The sequence below is a fragment of the Acomys russatus genome, chromosome 17 (genome assembly GCF_903995435.1).
Source record: "Acomys russatus chromosome 17, mAcoRus1.1, whole genome shotgun sequence".
Taxonomy (NCBI): Eukaryota; Metazoa; Chordata; class Mammalia; order Rodentia; family Muridae; genus Acomys; species Acomys russatus.
In genome coordinates, this window is record NC_067153.1 from 27,266,754 (window position 1) to 27,286,091 (window position 19,338).

Here is a 19,338-nt window from a genome sequence, read left to right on the forward strand (position 1 = left end):
ATGAGTAAAAGCAAATTGTTCACCTTGAAAAACTGTATATTCTCCTAACAGAACACCAAACTGAGTGTTGAGGCTCAAATGACCCACCATTTGATGACGGCTTCAAAAAGAATACTCAACAGCATGTGTCACCTTCCCCTGTGTTCACTTTACATTCTGCTCATATCTTAGTATGGTACCAAAGGGGATCAAGTTTTAGCTTGAGGTTAATGTGCCTTATTAAAATGTAGATTCATTTGATATTATTCCTCTGTTTATACATTAATTTTCTGCTCTGCAAATTCAGGATATTTGTAGTGACTTTCTTTTTTAGAAAATTCGGATAAAAATTGAGTGATTCGGGATCTTAGAAACCTAGAAGAAGAACATTGTAACAGGTGGATCAGGGCCCCCGTGGGTCTGTTCAAACTACTGCACTAACCAAGGACATTACAAGTAGTAAACATTGAACCCCTACTCAGATCTAGCCAATGAACAGGACATTCTCCACAGTTGGGTGGAGAGCAGGGACTAACTCTGACATGAGCTCTGGTGCCCTGTGTTTGATGACCTCCCCTTGGTGGGGAGCCCTGGTGGCACTCAAAGAAAGAATAAACAGGCTACCAAGATGAGACTTGATAGCCTATGACCCTAAAGTGGAGGAGGAGGTCCTCCTCAGTCATAGACCTAGGGGAGGAGAATAGGGTGGAAGTGGGAGGGAGGGAGGAACTGGAGGATACAAGTGATGGTATAACAATTGAATTGTAATCTGAATAAATTAATTTTTAAAAAGGTAAAAATAATTGAGTGACTCAATTATTTTAAGACCTTTAAAATAATAGGTGATACATAGTAATTACTTATTGCATAAATGATGTGAAAATTCCATTTCCACATGTGATGATTTGTGTTGATTTTCAAAGTGACAGCATCTGGAATTATCTAGGTAAAAGGGCTTTGGGAATGCCCATGAAGAACTATCTTGGTTAGGCCAGCCTCTGCTCAGGCCTGGGAGAGATTCTCCAGAGCAGGTTAATTGACGTGGGAAGTCAGTCTGAATGTGCTTGGCACCCTTTCCTTGGCCTTGGGTTCTGTCCTGCACAAAAAAAAAAAAAAAAAAGAGGGGGATATTCCAACAGAAGCCTTCCTTTTTCAATTCTTCCCTGCTGGGAATGCAACATGATCAGCTGTTTCAAGGTCCTGTTGTCAGGACTTCCCTTCATTGGTGGACTGCAGTCTGGTATAAGCTAACATAAGCCCTTTCTTTCACACATTCCTTTTATCAGGGTATTTATCCTAGCAGCTAAAAAAAGTATTTAAGATATCATAGGTGTGTCATTTTAACTCAATTAGCTGTTTTTACTCACCACCCCTAGACTATGGGAATAACTGGGGCTAACATTCTTTGCTTTCCACTTTCCCACTGACAAAGCACATAGTAGATGGCTTTGGACTGCTTCTTAACTTGACACATAAAAAAAAAAAAAAAAGGCAGTGAAAGGAGGGATCAGGGGAAGTAAGAAGAATGAGGGAAGGATAATTTTCATATTTTTATGTAGCTTTTATTTTCTTGGAATGGAGGAGAATTCAGTGACTTAAAAATTAATCCGACTACCAGTGCCCAACACTCAGAATCTATGCACAGCTCTCAGAGCCACCTACTGATGAGAGTTAGCTGTGGAGACCATCACTTATGGTACAAGTAATCCTTTCAGCTGGACAGCGCCATTATAACACAATGAAGTCTATATTAGGGTTGTGCAAAGTCTGCAGACATAGTGATCTGACTGAGGCGACTGACAGCATCTCCATTATGTAGCTCACATAGACAGACTGGGTGCTCAGAGGAACTAATTATACTGAAGATAGTGGTCTTCCACAGAACATAGAACCCCTGTCCCTGCTCTGGCTGAGTACAAAAAAAATGGTCATATTCATGAAGGCTACATAATATTACTTGTCTGAGAGTCAGAGCACTCATTCCACACCTGGAGGCTTGATCATTCTATTTATCACCTCTTTATCTCAGAAACTCCATGATCAGCCAGACAAGCAGTTAACAGGCCAGTTCTCAAACACATCAAAATACTGAGAATCGTTTGAACCTGGTAGATGACATCTCAATATTTTTCAAAATTGTTTAGAAAGCACTCGGGTCAAATGTGGAGTCGTAGTGCTGCAGGGAATTCCACACAAGACCTTTCACTTAAGTTGGAAAAGCTAAGGCTTCACATTGTTCACAATGACAGCTGTTTTGTACAAAAGTGATCATCTTCGCACAAATCAGAAATGATGGCCAGGCCTTTAAAGGAGCAGCTGAGATGGTTGTAGCATCTCTGAAGTTATTCTTCACACCCATCTCCCCTGAACTCATTCTCTCCCCTTGTGGCCGCCCTACTTGGCTAGTTCCCCCTCCAAATGCTTGTTTCCTCTCTGTTCTGATCTCCCACGGAAATCCAAGTTCTTCTCTTTGTTCCTGTTCGTTCATCCTGTTCTGTCCTTACAATGCACTTAAAATTGAATTTAATTTGTAATCTGAGTATTTATTTATATGCTCCCCTTCCTTATTTAAGCACTTTTATTCATAGTATAGGTATTAAAAACTTAATACCTATAATCCATCCCAAACATTTAGAATCATAGTATTGTGAGTTTGGCTCCAGGTGTTTTTTATATTGAAATTGAAGTTAAATAGGCATTTTATTAGATTTTTCTTTGTGAGGGTAGAAGGCTTGCTGAATCTGTTGTCATTCCAGTGACAGATATAGCATAGCATAGTACAAAACAAGGCAAAGAATGATAATTTATTTCAAGTGAATAAAAACAAAAAATATCAAAACTTAATATTTTTGTGGAGAAACTGATAGACAGCCTGTTTAAGAATGGCTTGACTCCACATACACTTAGATATGAAGAGGAAGCCTTATAGATTTCCTTCATTATATGTAAAAGATCTCCAACCTTCTAGGTAGTGACTTCTGTCCATGGGAATAAGAAGAAATTGGTAAGTAAAATTGATTTTGTAACCTTGTCTACCTGATTAAGTCATGCTCTACTTCATGGCTTTGTTTGACTCATTTAAATTTGAGCTCTTGTTGCTTCATCTATACAATAGTAGTTAGCCTATTAAGATGTGAGCAGGGACATACAATTAAACACAAGTGATAGAACTTGCAATATGCTTAAACAGAAGATGATGGCTATGAGCAAAAGAGCTTCTGTTTTAAGACAACTTGGGTCACTCGGACAAGGATACCACCTATCTAGACACACCTAGGACCTTTAGTCAACATTCTTGATAAAGTATAGGGAGGCTTTTAAATTCTTAATTATAATTTAAAAGAAAGGGTAGATTACATTTTCTTTCTAATTACAAAATAAATACATCATGCCTTCCATTCCCTTTCCTCTCTCCAAACCCTCTTATGTGAGCCCCGTCTCTCTAAGTCATAAGATGGTCTCTTTTTCTTATTATTGTTACACACAGACACAAAGACACACACATATTCATATATATATATGAATTCATATATGTGAATTCATGTATATATACATGGATACATAAGTGTAACATGTTCGGTCTACCTAATGTGGATTGTGTGGATATGATTCCAGGGTTGATCACTTTGACTTGCATGACCCATGAGTGTGCTCACTCTCCAGCATTAATTTACCCTTTCTCAGCAGGCATTACTTCCCTATAGTTCCTTCCCTACTGGTAACGCTTCATGAGATTTTCCCCTCCCATGTCACATGTCTGTTGGGATTCCCTTGATCATCTCCCCTCTACAAATAGAAATGTATTAGAGGAAATTGATATACAAGAGATCTAATTTGGAAGCTGAGTATGATTCAACCACAGGGGGCATTTTGCATGAGATGAAAACCTTTAGTTAATTTTTGATAATGCAGTCTTTAAAAGCAAAGGCTAATTCATCCAGAGAAAGGAGACAGAAAGGGGTAGGGAGGGAGGGAGGGAGGGAGGGAGGGAGGGAGGCAGAAAGAGAAGGAAGAGGAGGAAGAGGAGCTAACAGGCAACTTCAGGGCACTGCAAGTGTATATACAGTTTTGTCACAACACGAATACCAACCAGAGCCCGAGAAAAGGAAGAGAGAAGAAAAGAGCTTTCCCTGCATCTCAGGCCAGGAGAGAATATGTTCTAATTGTTTTACAGCTTTTACTAGGGCTAGAGCATGGTGGTGAAACTTGAAAGTCAAAAAAAGGCTCTGGAAGCTCCATTTTTCTCCAGCTGTGCTAACAAACAACCGTCTGTGGAGCAGATGGGAGGCTGGCTGCAACACTCAGAACTGCAAACTTCCTCAATCAATCCACACATGAAACCCATAAGAAAATTAACTCTCTGTTATCTTCCCAGGCACCTCTGGGCTTTGCTGCTCTCTCTTGCACCTGCATTTCAGCTACTGTCAAGAAACTCTGGCATCAGAGCCCTTGTCCTCTCTCTGGGAGGGAGTTTTGCTTTCACTTTTTATAGCTACTAATCTCACCAATCATAGAATTGTTAATTGTGAGCGTGTCTCCTTAATTGTTAAGAATTTCACACCTGAATACAATGGGAAATGAATATACTTACCTGATTTTCTCCCTCACGTCATGACCTTCTCTTTTTTTGTTGTTCTTTCATTTTTTAATAACCTACCTAGTGATAAAATGCCACCCAGTGAAGGATGGAAAACATATCAGTGGCCTCAACCTCAAAAAGAAACAACAACAACAAAAAGGATAATTCTCCCTGCCAACCCCCCCTCCCCAAAGTGGCTGTTCATAGCCAGTAGCTCTTCAATATGGGGTGGTGCCTGGAGATCATGTGACCCATCTATGGTAGTACTTTAGCTGACTTGATCTTGTGTAGGTCCTATGCAGGTCACCATATCTCCTGTGGGTTCCTGAGTATGATAGCCATGCTGTGTCGATAAGGCAGCAGTCTGTATCACTGTGGCTCATCTTTGGCTCTTACATTCTTCTCGCCTCCTTTTCTGTGATGTTCCCTGAGGTTTCATGAAGGTGGAGCTAACATCAATGTCCCATTTAGGGCTGAACATGAGTCGCTCATTCTCAGCACTTTGAGCAGTATTCAGATTTCCATTAACTGCTGTCCATTGCAAAAAGAAGTTTCTTTATCTAAGGCTGAGAGAGGTCCAGTCTATGAGCATAAGCATAAATATTTAGAAGGCAAGTTGAATTTGACAACATGACTATTTAGCATAATAATACAAGGTTCTACATTAGGGCCTATGACCTCCCCGGCCATGGGCTTTTGACAATGGTTATTGTGTGGGGCATGAAGTTTCCTTTTGTGGAGCAGGACTTAAATCCAATCAGAAAGTGGCTAAGTGTCTCCCAAGCCTACCTCTGCATACAAATGATCTATGGTGAGCATAAACAAAAGCCTGTTTTTGGACTCCATCCCCGACCTTCAGACCTATATGTTTAGAATGACAGTTCTGTCATTCGTCATTTTTAAATGAAACATTGAGGACAGATGCATGCTTCGTGCAATATGATTTCTTACTTAGGTAAGAGTCTTGAAGTCTGTGAGATGGTTAATTTAAAAAGTCAAAACCCTGATTTGAGACTTTCGGCAGAGTTTGCCAGATGATAACACTGACTTATAGCTCTGTTTAACTCCAATCACATTCATGTCCCTCACCCTTCCTAATCTTAAAAGTCTATGGGTGCTGTGTTACAATCCAACTGAGGCAGCCTTCTTTGACGGTAGGGCTCACTGGCTTCTCCCTCCTTAGCGAAGAGAGCAGAGGGATTGTTTTCAGTGAATGGGGAAGCAGTGGGTGCGAAGAATGTGCAGGAGGTGGCAATTCTGGGTCCCTGCTCAGCTGTAAACGCTGGAACTCAACCAAGAAGAAAATATACTGGAATTCCAGATTCAACCCAGAGGTCTTTTGTGGGCAGCAAGGGATGCACTTCCCTATTAATGGGCTAGGCTGGCTTCTTGTATGTAAAATACTCAAAATTTCAGCAGAGAAACTCACTCCATTTGGGGACTTAAATTCACAACAGCAGCACTGCTTTGATTCTGAGTAAAAGCGGAATGGTGGCGAAGTTGTCATCGTTCTGAGGCTGTGGTTAGAGAAATGCCTTTTGATGCTTTGTAGCTACCTAGCTTTAAATATACCAAAGTGGTCCACAAATCACCAGCTCCCAGGCAGCAGCCTGATAAGGCATTGGAATCAAGAGGAAATAAGGCCAGTACCACCTAATTTTACCTTGCTCTGCACATTTTCCCTGCATCTTATCTGCTTTCCTGATCACTATACAAAATTAATATGATATCAGCGTTGTAGAATTCTGAAGAAAGCTTGAGGCAGTTAAAGATCTCATAAGAAGAATAACCACCAAAGAATGCAAACTTGTACAACCACTTTGGAAATGTATCTGGCACTTTCTCAGAAAACTGGGAATAGGGCTTCCACAAGACCCAGCTAATCCACTCCTTGGAATATACCCAGAAGATGCTCCACCACACAACAAGGACATGTGCTCAACCATGTTCATAGCAGCCTTATTCATAATAGCCAGAACCTGGAAACAATCTGGATGTCTCTCAGTTGAAGAATGGATAAAGAAACTGTGGTACATTTACATTGTGGAATACTACTCAGCTATTAAAAACAAGAAAATCCTGAAATTTGTGGACAAATGGATGGAACTAGAAATGATCACACTGAGTTAACCCAGAAGGTCACATAGTATATACTCACTTATAATTGGGCACTAGTCCAAAAGGCATGTCCCATGAAAATCTTTATCTACCAGGAAAGTGGGATAGATGTGAGGACATCCTATTGGGACTCTAGGTGAGAGAAATGTAGGAGAATGGGAAAATAAAAGGATCCAGAGGCCTACAAGCCTACAAGGAGAGCATCATGATGGGTGGACCCAGGGGAGTTTGCTCAAACTACTGCACCAACCAAAGACAATACATGCAGTAAACATTGAACCCCTACACAGATGTAGCCAATGGACAGGGCAATCTCCATAGTTGTGTGGAGAGTGGGCACTGACTTGGACATGAATTCTGGTGCCCCATATTTGACCACTTCCCCATGGTGGGGAGGCCTGGTGGCACTCAGAGAACGAATAAGCAGGCTACCAAGATGAGACTCGATAGCCTCTGACCATATAATGGGGAAGGAGATGCCCTTCCGTCATAGGGTGAAAGCAGGAGGGAGGGAGGAACAGGAGAATACAAGTGATGGCCTAACAATTGAGTTGTAACCTGAATAAATTAATTAAAAATAAAACAAAATAAACAGTTAAAAAGAAGAAGAACCACCAGACAGAGGGTTAAAGCATGGATACATGTCACTAAAAAGTTAGTCATTTTAAGTTTTAATCTTTACTTCCAAAAATCATAACATTAGTTATTGGTAAAGACTATATAATTTAATCATTATTGAATTATGTTATTTATTATGTATCCAAATCTTACACCTATGCAAAGAGCTCATTTTTCATATAGAATCTATCCAAGATAAGTTTCCTGCAGAGTGATCACGAAGCACCACCATTAACTATTCTAATCCACCATTCGCAGGGAAAATATTAGATTTACAGCCTTTTAAATTACTAAACCCTCAGTTACTTAGCTACTAGTCATTTTCTAAGTGGGTTGTAACAATAAGCAATTGCCCTCCTAGCACTTTTGTCCCTAAGAGAGTCTTTCAATTCAGCTTTTCTGTCTGTAGATGACTTGATCTGTTTGGGATCGTTCATAAACGGAGTCAATCCTGTTCAGATATGCTTCCTACAAATTCCAAACAATATGTTTCTCATCCTCATGATTCTTCTCCAAGAGCCCAGCAAAATGGTGCATTCAACAGTTCCATCAATGTGTGTAATGGTAAACAAATGACTAATAAATGTCTAGATAGTCAATGAAAACATTCAACTGAACATGTTTCAGGAATAAATAAATAGCCATTAAGAGCTTAGTAGTGACTGCCATAAATGTTAACCCTAGATGGGGAAATATCGCGGTTTGGCAGGATGTACCAATGGACAAGTTATTAATGGCCATTCTTTTTAAAATGGATGTTTACTCGACAACATAAATAGTAACTAAGTCCAAAGAGGAAGCTACTAGGCTTCTGGAGATCATTATAGTAACCTTTAAATAATCAAATGATGAAACCAGAAAGTTCTAATGAATGTCAGTAAGTTGCCAATTCTGTCCCTTCAATTCCTCTAGTCTGTAGATTCCCTAAATGTTTTCTATATCTCTGGTGGAGCCAGATCAATATTCCCTACTCATAAGAAGCTCCACTGACCTACAATTCTAATGAACACATTGAATACAGGGTTTCCCTCACACTTGCTGTCAGCCATTCAGTGTCACATCATAATTTCCATCCTGTTGTTGCTCGTCTGTACATGTTGCATCCAACTCCTTATTGCTTGGCAACTCTTCTTGGCAAACTCCCCTTTTACATTCTCATCTCCATCAGCTCATGCCCATGCCTGCCTTCCTATTAACTCTCTAATTCCATTTCTTCAGAAATCTTCAAAGTCTAAAAAATGACTTTAAATTACAAAATCCTTAATCTCATATTTAGTATGTTCAACTCTCAAATTGGATTTGTGTGCAAATAAAAAGCGTGGGGATAGGCCTAACAAAGGAGAGAGAGAAAGAGAGAGGGAGAGAGAGAGAGAGAGAGAGAGAGAGAGAGAGGAGAGAGAGAGAGAGAGAGAGAGAGAGAGAGAGAGAGAGAGAGAGAGAGAGAGAGAGAGAGAATATTAACTGATTTTTCTGAAGTGATATCAGAATCTTTCCCATTGCTATCTTTGGATCGTATGGGGCAAGGGACATTGAATAAGAATGGCAGCCATAGGTGCATAGATTTGAATGCTTGCTCACTAGGGAGTGGAGTTAGTTAAAGGTGTGACCTTGTTGGAGGAAGTGTATCTCTAGAGGTGTCCAGTGGATCTCCCTCTCTCTCCCTGTTGCCTGTGTAATGGATGTAGAACTCTTCAGCACCTTCTCCAGCATCGTGTCTGCCTGCGTGCTGCCATGCTTCCTGCCATAGTGACAGTGGACTAAACCTCTGAAACTGTAAGGAGGGCCCAATTAAATGCTTTCCTTGTAAACGCCTTTAATCCCAGAACTCGGGAGGCAGAGGCAGGTGGATCGGTGTGAGTTTGAGGTCAGCTTGGTCTACAAAGTGAGTCCAGGGCAGCCAAAGCTGAACAGAGAAACCCTGTCTGGAAACAAACAAACAAAAAAGAGTTGGCATGGTCATGGCATCTCTTCACCATTAGGTCTCAAAGAAACCTGGGGCAAGTCTCATTAGTACCTGTGGCGCCTCCGAACATTTCTCTGCCCTCATGCCACCCTAAACCTCTCTAACCCAGGTCTGGGCATCCACTTCCCTTCCCCTAGTTCTGTTCCCTATATCTCTGTGCTCCCTTGGTCTCTTGGCTCCCGATTACTCTCCTAGGCTCTTGCTTTCCTCTTCTCTTGCTTTACCCTACTCTCTTTCTCTCCTCTAATGGCCCAGTTCAGTCTGCTGGACATCTTTGCCTGAGCAGCCCCCACTCTCAGGCAGAGGGATCTGGGCTTCACTCACTTCTGCACCTTTAGAGACTGAAGTTGAGTCGACTTTACCAGTTCAAAAAGGCTGGAAGTAGGAAATAATAGCTCTGAACTCTGTTGATATGAAGAAATTAAGTGAGGCCCAGAACAATGGCTCAGCAGGTAAACATGGTTGTAGCCAAGACTAAAGAACTGAGTTTGATTTCCAGCTCATACATGATTTAAGGAAAGAACAGATTCTCAAAAGTCTCCCTTTCACATACATATATATCACTGCCACCCTAAATACACATATAAATGTAATAAAAAATAGGCAATTAGAACGTTAACATGTGACTGGGGTTTTAAAATGAAATTGACAGACAGATCCTAATATACCCAGTGAAGCTTGATTTCTAGATAAATATAAAAAATACTCTAGTATAAGAATCCACACTATTGCATGGCATATACTTTTATTAAAATTATTTTTCATTTTTTATTAACCCAAATATAACCAGGAATCCTGTATTGTTGCAGGGTAAATTTAACACCGCATCTAATGAAATACAGAGTTTTCTATACTTCTCTGAGCATAAGACTTGCTTGCTTTAAATTTCTTTGGCTTGTTGTTATTTATTTGGTTCATCCCCCCCTCCCCCCAGTATCCAGTATAAATGTTACATCGAATCTAATGTGTTTCAATAATTTGATTAAAGTTTAGAGTATTTATGTGCTGAGAATTAGTGAACATAACAAAAGCTCACATAACAAAAGGAACAGTTAATTCTGTAAACGTGGCACAAGGCAAAATTCCCCCATTTTTCATTGTTTAGCACATAGAGCAGAGACCCTCTATGTTTAAGTCTTAATCCATGACTTGCTACATGGGATGCTTGCATGGCATCTAAACAAATTCACAAAAGGAAGATGTACATAGCTGTCAGAGAAAGAATCTAAAAAATACCCTTCTATGGTCATCATTGAGAAGTATGTCCAAGGAAATTTTTATATGAGATTTTTCTTTTCTTGATTACTCTTTTTCCATGTTATTTAAACTAAATAAGTAATGTCATGCCCAGAAATGTAATGCCCCCCCCAAATGTTGCTTATTATAAGGAACAAGCAGAAGTCAAAGGTATATGAGGTATAGTCATGGATAGAGGCGGCTATGATGATCAGAGCTATAAAGCCTAGAAAATACAGTTCTTAGGCTTGTTTGGTTTCTACAGACTGTTCATAATCTTACCTCCCATAGTAACATTCAGTTCATTGCTTTGGTTGCTCTTCATAGGATGGATAGTGTGAGATTCTAAGGCATGACCCAAACCAAAAGCAAACAACAAACAAACAAACAAAACCCCCTCTAAGCCTGTTGTGAGCACCCACAACCCACCTGGAAAGATGTGGTTGGATTCCTTCCTACTTCAGTGTTGTCCAAGGTACATTATACCTCCACTAGTTATGAACTGAAGGAGAAATAAAGTAAAAAAAAAAAAAAAGTAAAAAAATAAATAAATCTGGTATGGGAGCAGAATTAAAAGTGGGAGGAAATCTTTGGCCCGTCATTAATCATTTGTACTTAGTACAAATTCCCTATCAGGTGACAGAGTCCAAGAAAATAGGAAATATACTTAGAGTTAGCACCATTGAGGCCATTTTGTACAAAGTAGTCACTAAATTAAAATGAGTTGCATGAGTGAAACTGGAAGTCCATAGCCCAAGATCTAGGATAGTTTCTTTTATTACAAGTTACTTGAGGAAAAAAAAGGTTCTTGAAAGGATTTGTCTTAACCATTTGCATGCTAACTGAGGAAAGAGTGCCATTCTCTACGTTTTCCCCCCATCTTACAAGGGTTTCTCTTCCTGGTATAATTAAAGCAAATCCTGAGAGTATTACTCCATTTCTCAAATATAACTCCTAATGTTATCTTAACCATTATCATTGTTATTTTTGGACACTGAAAAAGATTTTTGCTGTATTGTTTATTTAGCAGTATACAAAAGAAAGCCATTCAAGCGATACTATTTATGGGCATGTTTATTAATACTTGCTTTAATTTTATCATTTTCATTTAAAAGTGTAAAATGTTATTTTTGAGGCATTCTGCTGCATACATGTGAACTGCAGTGCAGGAATTACTGTCATACAAAATGGCTGTTATCTGTATGGCAGCCCACTAACTACTAGTACTATAAATAGGTTTTGAGTCTATTTCTAAACCATTAATAATAGCTTTGGGAAAGTAGTCTCAACTTTTTCTGGATAGCATGCATTTTCAACAGTGGGAAAAAGAAACCACTGGTAAATGTCAATGCTTATTGTGGAAAAATCAGAGATGATTAAAGTGAGACACTTAGCCTCTAACATACAACTTGGAGTAGGGTGTGTTTCTTGAGCATGTTTGTGACACCCTTGGAAGGCTTGGTTGTTAAGTGTTGATATTTATGGAGACAGCATATGAATGAATATGATTTTATTAGCAGCTGGTAAATTATTTTTCTAACTTCTTTTGACATTATTTTTCATTTTAAGGACTACTTGCTAGCTACTTGATAAGGATGTCCAGTTACATAAAGCATGAAAATGCTGAGGCCTCAGTTTTTTGCTTAGTAAATGAAATACTCCCTAAAAATTAAAATATCAAAACTTCAAAACCCCAAACCTTTTCCAAAGCCAATGAAATAAATCAGGAAACAAACACAAGGCAATGGTTTGGTATGTTATAAGAATATGTTCCAGAAAGTACCTGCAGTCCCTGAGATCAAGCTTATATTTCCCCTTCCTGTTTACAACAATGTGATCAGACAGACATTACATTAGAGTAAGATTTAGTTTTCACAATTGAGACATAATCTGAATAAATTAATTGAATAAATTTTAAAAAGATATAGTTTTCTACTGTGTAACGTAAAATTATAACTGACAAAAACAGTTAAAAGGGAATTAAATAATTTGTATAAATTATATGACTTTTGAGCTTTTCTCAAAATGACAAAAATTATTTTATCACTCAAAATCCTTAACGAGTTTAACTTTTTCAGCACAACCGTTTTGCTGAAATTAATAATAACAATTAAACATAGTTACTATGTTACATAGCCATTCTAGCACTAGGTATATACCTAGGTAGTAGAAAATAGCTGTCAAGGAAATACTCTTATGCAAATCTCCAAACATTGTGTGTCACTGTTGCTAGGGTTTAGACAACACTTCTCAATGGGTATGTTCTAAAAGTTTGTCCCAAGCCTGTGGTGAATTGGGTGTAAAGTTCAAGAATCTGTAGGTGATGGAGGGGACCAGAGGGATCATAGAACAACAGTCCTGTTTTTATTTTTTATTTTTATTTTTGGTTGTTTTTTTAATCTATTATTTCCCCATCATTAGGCATATGGTCTTGCTCTGCCGTGCACATCAGTCACATCCAATCGTGAACTGAAATCACTAAAAACCATTAACTAAACTAATATTTTTTTTTTACATATACATTTGTATTATTACCCATACATACAATACACTATGTACAGCAAGAAGAACCATGACACAATCAGGAATTATATAAATGTTACATTCTTAGTGTTTTGGCTATTTGTATTTGACAGCCTTGAAGAAAATATCTTTCCTATCTTGGTGCACCTAAAAGTCTGAGTGTAAATCAGTCTCCATCACATCTTGTCATTGTCAACTGTATTCATCTATCTAGACCTAAAAACATCTTAACCCTTAAACAACTAAACTTCATGGTAACACTAAGCTACCTGGTCTTCAACTCCATCAGAAACTTGAGAAGGAATAAACTTGATTACCTGAGTATGCCAGGAGTGCAGGTTGGTAGCTTTCCAAATGAGAAGATGACAGAGACAGTTTGCTACCTGAATAGTCACCCAAAACTCTCTATTATGTTGGAGCATCATCATCAGCCTTCTGGACCAATAAATCTTATAGACATATTTGTGAGGCAGGAACTATTGAGGACTTGCTTACCCTGTCTTAGCAAAGTTTGGGCATCAACTTTGCCTACATCCAAGCTTGCCCTTTTTTAGGCAGCATTCTGCCTATGGTAAAAATGAGGACATTTTGCCCAGTGGCTTGTTTGCCACATTTGAAGCCATCTTCAAAGAGGCTCATCATCCTCTGTGATGTAGGCTGGGTGTTGCCTAGAGTTAACCTGTCTCATTGTCAGTGAATCTTTAAAATTTTTAAATGCCATAATCTACATGTCTCTGAGGTTTTTGAAGACCTTATCTAACTATCCTACCTTATCTTTCTATAGAGTCATATCTATCTGCTGCACCTAAGATGTATATTCTTGTGATAAAAGTAGCCTAGTGATTGATGTGACCATGATTAGATCATCTACCAATTAACTTGTATAACTTATTTATCCTAAAAGCCTACATTAGCACTTTCAAAGTATTGGAAGTAAACCTTGTGTTATAATTGAGTTATATGGGTACAATGCCTCATATTAGATTATATAGTGTGTGTGAAGAATAAACTTACATTTGAATTCTATACCACTGTATCTAGAATTAAACTTATTTTGCATCTATATACATACAAGATGCTCCATCATACAACAAGGACATTTGCTCAAGTGTGTTCAAAGCAGCTTTATTTTTAATAGCCAGAATCTGGAAACAACTTAGATGTCCCTCAACGAAAGAATGGATAAAGTGTGGTACATTTATACAATGGAATACTATTCAGCTATTAAAAACAAGGAAATCTTGAAATATGCAGGCAAATAGACGGAACTGGAAAAGATCATCTTGAGTGAGATAACCCAGACCCAGAAAGACATACATGGTATATACTCACTTATAGGATATTAGCCACACAATACAGGATAACTATACTACAACACAGAGACTGAAACCTCAACCAAGGACCATGTATGATGTGGACCTAGACACACTGCTCAGATGTAGTAGCACAGTCTCCTGGTGTATCTCATTTGTGGAGAGTAGGGACTATTTCAGACATGTACTCTGGCTACTGAACTTAGATCACTTCCCCCTAGAAAGATGGCCTTGCCAGGCTGTAGAGGAAGAGGTTACAGGTAGTACAGATGAGACTTGATAGCCTGAGGTCAGATGTTAGAGGAAGATGGAGGGAGAAGGGATGAAGGAGGGGGACCGGCAGCGAATGAGGGACAGGGATACAATCAGGATGCGAAAATTTTGAACTGAAGAACAAGCAGGTAGCTTATATTGGCTAATTCCACTATATGGGAATAGCTCTGAGTTTGGTTGAGACGTGAATGTCTAAGCATAGACAATGCATCTTGTTGGCTACAGAATCCCTGGGAATTACTATTAGATACCATTCTTCATACAGCATGAATGAAGATTTACATATGTCTTTTTATTTCTGCTCATACAAAGAGCAGAAAGCCAGCCTTAGTTGTTTTGTGCATCAAACACACCTTATACATTTATACTTTTAGGAATGTATAAAGCTAGTGAGAAATTATATGCTTTCAGAACAAAAGAATTGGACACTGACATTGGATCAGACCTGACCAATGCATTCCTCTCATCATGCTGGACACTGATATTCTGTATCCTTGTTCCAGCACCAAGTGCTTCAACTGCTGCTCTGCACCAGAATAAGACAGCTCCCAGGACACGTTCAAAGAAAGCTTCAAATTCCAATTGTTCCAGCGTTTCAAACTGTCCCACCCAGGACACTAATTAAGCCTGGAATTTCTCAACATTTAGATACTGGACCACAAATGCAATATGTGGTTTGTTTAACCATTTCCCCGATTCTATTTGGGCCCCTACTAGGTATTACTCATCCCAAATCAGCTGGAAGAAACCTTAAGAGAACAATGCCCAGTTTCCTTTTTGGGGAGTGTCGAGTAGGTTTTTGGTTGCTTTCTTGGGCTATAGAGGGTTATTATCAATGGGAGTTGTTTATACGTTATTATTGCTCTTATTTAGAAAGAAAGCAATATTAGACTCAGAGATGTCTCTCTTTTCCCTTATCTTACAGTTTTAGGTTTGGAGATAGGGGTTGAAAAGAAAGAAGGGGGGAATTTAGAAACAGATAGAGCAGATAGAACAGAAAGTAGATTAGTGAATCTACTCCTCAACTTAATGCCTTAATTGTCACTCACAAGATTATTTTTAATTCACTGGTATAGAATCTTCTCTTTTAATTCAGGTTAGTTGCATTATTTCTTACAGTACTCAAAAGTGACCAACAGAATGGTTAAGAAATGGTGAAAATGTAAATGCCAATCAGTGGTGGATAGACAAATAAAATGTGATATGGCAATAAGCTGCAGGACCATACAGCAAGATAAAACAACAAAATATGGATGCACATGAACATCCACTCTCCATCTTAACAAGCATAGTGAAAGCAGGCACGTTCTGAAGACATCCAAAGTCCACAGCGAGGAAGTATCTGCAACAGGCAGGCTGGTACAGGTAGAAAGGAGCCTAGTACTCCTCAGGAGGTGTGGAAAGGGACAGGGAAGGAGTCACTGCCAATGGACCAGGGCTTTTTTGGGGAGATAATAAAAGATTTCAGTCATAAATATAATTAGTTATTTTAAAGTAGCATGCATAATCATAAAATATTTTAGTTATAGTAATCATAGATATGATACAGTAAAACCACATTTTAAATGGCTGGATGTTACAGAACAAATTACATTTCAATAAATCTTTTATTTTAAAAATACATTTGAAACTCCTTGATCATATATGGAACTACACATTATGTAAGAAGATGACTTTCAATATTCATTTTCTAAAAACTCTCTAAAATCTACCTTCATCAAAGCAAGTCAGGGAATTCAAAATCTATGCAAAAATAGGTATTTCTTAACATTTTAATAGTTTTCATTAACTTAAAAATCCTTAATGCTTTTCCAGAGGCCTTGAGTTCATCTCCCTGCACCCACAACCATCTGGGAACTAATCCCCTTTCTAGATTCCCTAGGCACTTACATATGCATGTGTGAGCACGTGCGCACACACACACACACACACACACAAATTAAAAGTATCAACCATCAGTAAAAACATGATTTTTTTTTTAATAAATTGATACACTTTTACCAAAACCATATTTTCTTTCAGTCATGCAGGTATTTAAAATATACTTATGAATAGGATTATCAGATTCCAAAATGGTTCTTTGAGTTCCAAAAGATCATACCTCTCATCTTTAAATAAAAATGTTTCAAATCATTGGATTGAGTCAACTCATTTCTCTAGAAACTTCTTTTTTATACCTGCATGCCATTTTCTTTTCCAAAAAGCAAAGGCTCGGAACACCTGGGGGCCTGGGTAAGTACCTACACCCACCTACTGAGTCAGAACTTCTATTATTCTGGGAAGAAAATCCTTAGCTCATTAAACAAACATTGGTTATGCAATCATTCTCCTGAACTCTTTGTGCTTGATGTTCTAATTTCCCATTCGAGCTAAGATCTCTGTGAGGGACATTCCCTACTAAGAAATGAAACAGGCATCCATGAATCATTAGATGCAACATTTCGACTTTCACCAAACTGGGAAGAAAAACTCTCCATACCACAACTCTTAAGAGAATGATTTTCAACAAGATGGCTGCCAAGAAGGAGAATCAGTATAAAATAATAGACAAAGAATGGGTTAAGAATGGTACACCTATTATTCCAAGCTCTGTAAAAGAACAGGACTGATTTTGTGTGTGTGTGTGTGTGTGTGTGTGTGTGTGTGTGTGTGAGAGAGAGAGAGAGAGAGAGAGAGAGAGAGAGAGAGAGAGAGAGAGAGAGAGAGAGAGAGAACAGACATAGGAGTATAGGAGTGCTGATACATTTCTAGAATATGGTCAGTCTCCTGGGATTCCTTCCCTGAAAATGGGAGAGGAAAGGAGAGTAGGAATGGGAGCATATGAGAGAGGGGGAATTTGGGACATAATATGAATAAATTATGAAAAATTTAAAAATTTAAGACGAAAATGTGTCATTTGATTTCCAAACACATGCTAGTGTGTGCGGCTCCCATCACGCTGAGCAGGGGAGAAGCTGACACTGTGATGTACTCATCTTGCAGCTTTTCCTAGTCTGAGATCTGTCTTTGGATCAGCAATAACTGCCTGAACGTCTACTATTGCTTCACTAATTTTTGTCTGTTGCTCTCTGAGCTCTTCTACATGCAGCAATGGTAGGATCTGAGCAGCTTCATCAAGCATCTCCTGTGTCAAAGCCAAGGATATATTTGTCCTAAGCAACAGGCAAAGCCTCTTTTTTTTTTTTCTTTAGCAACTGCATCCTGTGTTAGACGCTCCTGAACCAAAATATGAATTGCCTTAAACATCACCAACTAGTCATTAAAATGGTGAATCTCAAGGAGCTTAACCAGAGCCATGACACCAGCCTTAAAATCAGGATTATTTGCATCTAGGTTGATCAATGGCTTTGCATTTTTGGCTGCATTGTCTGTACTTTTCCTAGTATCAGGTACTAAGCTCTTGTATATTTTCAACATTATTTACATCTTCAAGTCTAACAGCCAAACCAAGAAGCCAGTCAATTGCTTCTTGCCAATCCTGAATCTTGAAGGGACAGTTAAGATCTCTGAGATACTTTTTGAAGAACTTGGGGCCAGTCACTGCTATGGATATTTCTCAAGTTACTTCTCTGGTCTTTAATGTTGTAGTGTCTGATTTTCTGGTCTTCAAGCCAAAGAACAGAGTTTCTAAATTCTGTTCCATCTTTGCAGTTGAATCTTGTTGGATTGTGGTAGTTCAGGACCATCAGCTTGTGTTGGAACATGGTGCTTGCTGGCCTGGCCTTGGAAAGGACAGGAGAAGCGAGCTGAGGCAGGTGGTGCAGGCACAGGCAACACAGTGAGTCAGTGTATATTTTAAAAGGTAAGTTAATTAATGTTCCGTAATATGTTACAAAACAGAGGTGTACTAGATTGTCTTACATGATAGGGGTTGTAGACCACCATGGCCATCTGTCCACTGAAGAGACAAAGGGTGTATTGAGTACAGACCCTTGTTTCTTGGCTCTCTAATATGGATACCAGTCTGATGCCGCAACCCAGGATTCTCCATGGAGGATTCATAGTAGTGGGCGAACAAACTGGGGCCTGATGTCAGCAGAGGATGGTACCAGCAACAGTTACAGATATATCCATCCAAAATAAAGATGAGGCAGACAGCATACTGCTGATTCTCAGAACTCTTGGTAGCTAGGCTGTCATTTAGCAGATGTCATTATTTTGAGAGTGTGCTGTGCCCTTTCAGATAACCATATTTGAAGCTGCCCCTCAGGCATGATGGGAGGTATGTGTCTCATGAGCCTAAATCCTGTTAAGGGGACAGTAAAGATGAAGCATCACAGGCAATTATGTCCCACTTTCTGTAAGTGGGCTTATGATGGTGTTTTTCTGTGATGAGGTTCTTACAAAGACGAAATCCAGTAAATCACTTATCCAGTAAATACTTGCTGATCACTTATTATTGTCTAGGCAGTATTTCAAATACTTAGGATAAAATAAGAACCAAAAGTATAAGCTTGGTTCAGGTTTCTACTCCCATTTCCATCATTGTAATATGGAAAGACTCAATAAATGAAGTATACACACCATGTTAAATGTCAGTCAGTTACACAAAAGGAGACAACTCTAGCCAGGTAGAAGGAAGCATGGTCTATTTATACAGCTATTAACAAGGTGCCTTTGAGAGTCAAAGCAGAAGAAATAAGCAAATATTGTAATAAAGGTCAAAATATAGCTTATCTTCACCTTGGTATAAAACAGTACACATGTCACTTTCATATGCCATTGGTTCCAGGAAA

The 19,338-nt window shown here is 38.8% G+C and overlaps 1 pseudogene; it reads right to left on the reverse strand.

The window, feature by feature from the left end:
* Positions 1-17,573: 17,573 nt before the first annotated feature.
* LOC127201100 (RNA transcription, translation and transport factor protein-like) lies at positions 17,574-18,306 on the reverse strand (annotated as a pseudogene).
* Positions 18,307-19,338: the final 1,032 nt, after the last annotated feature.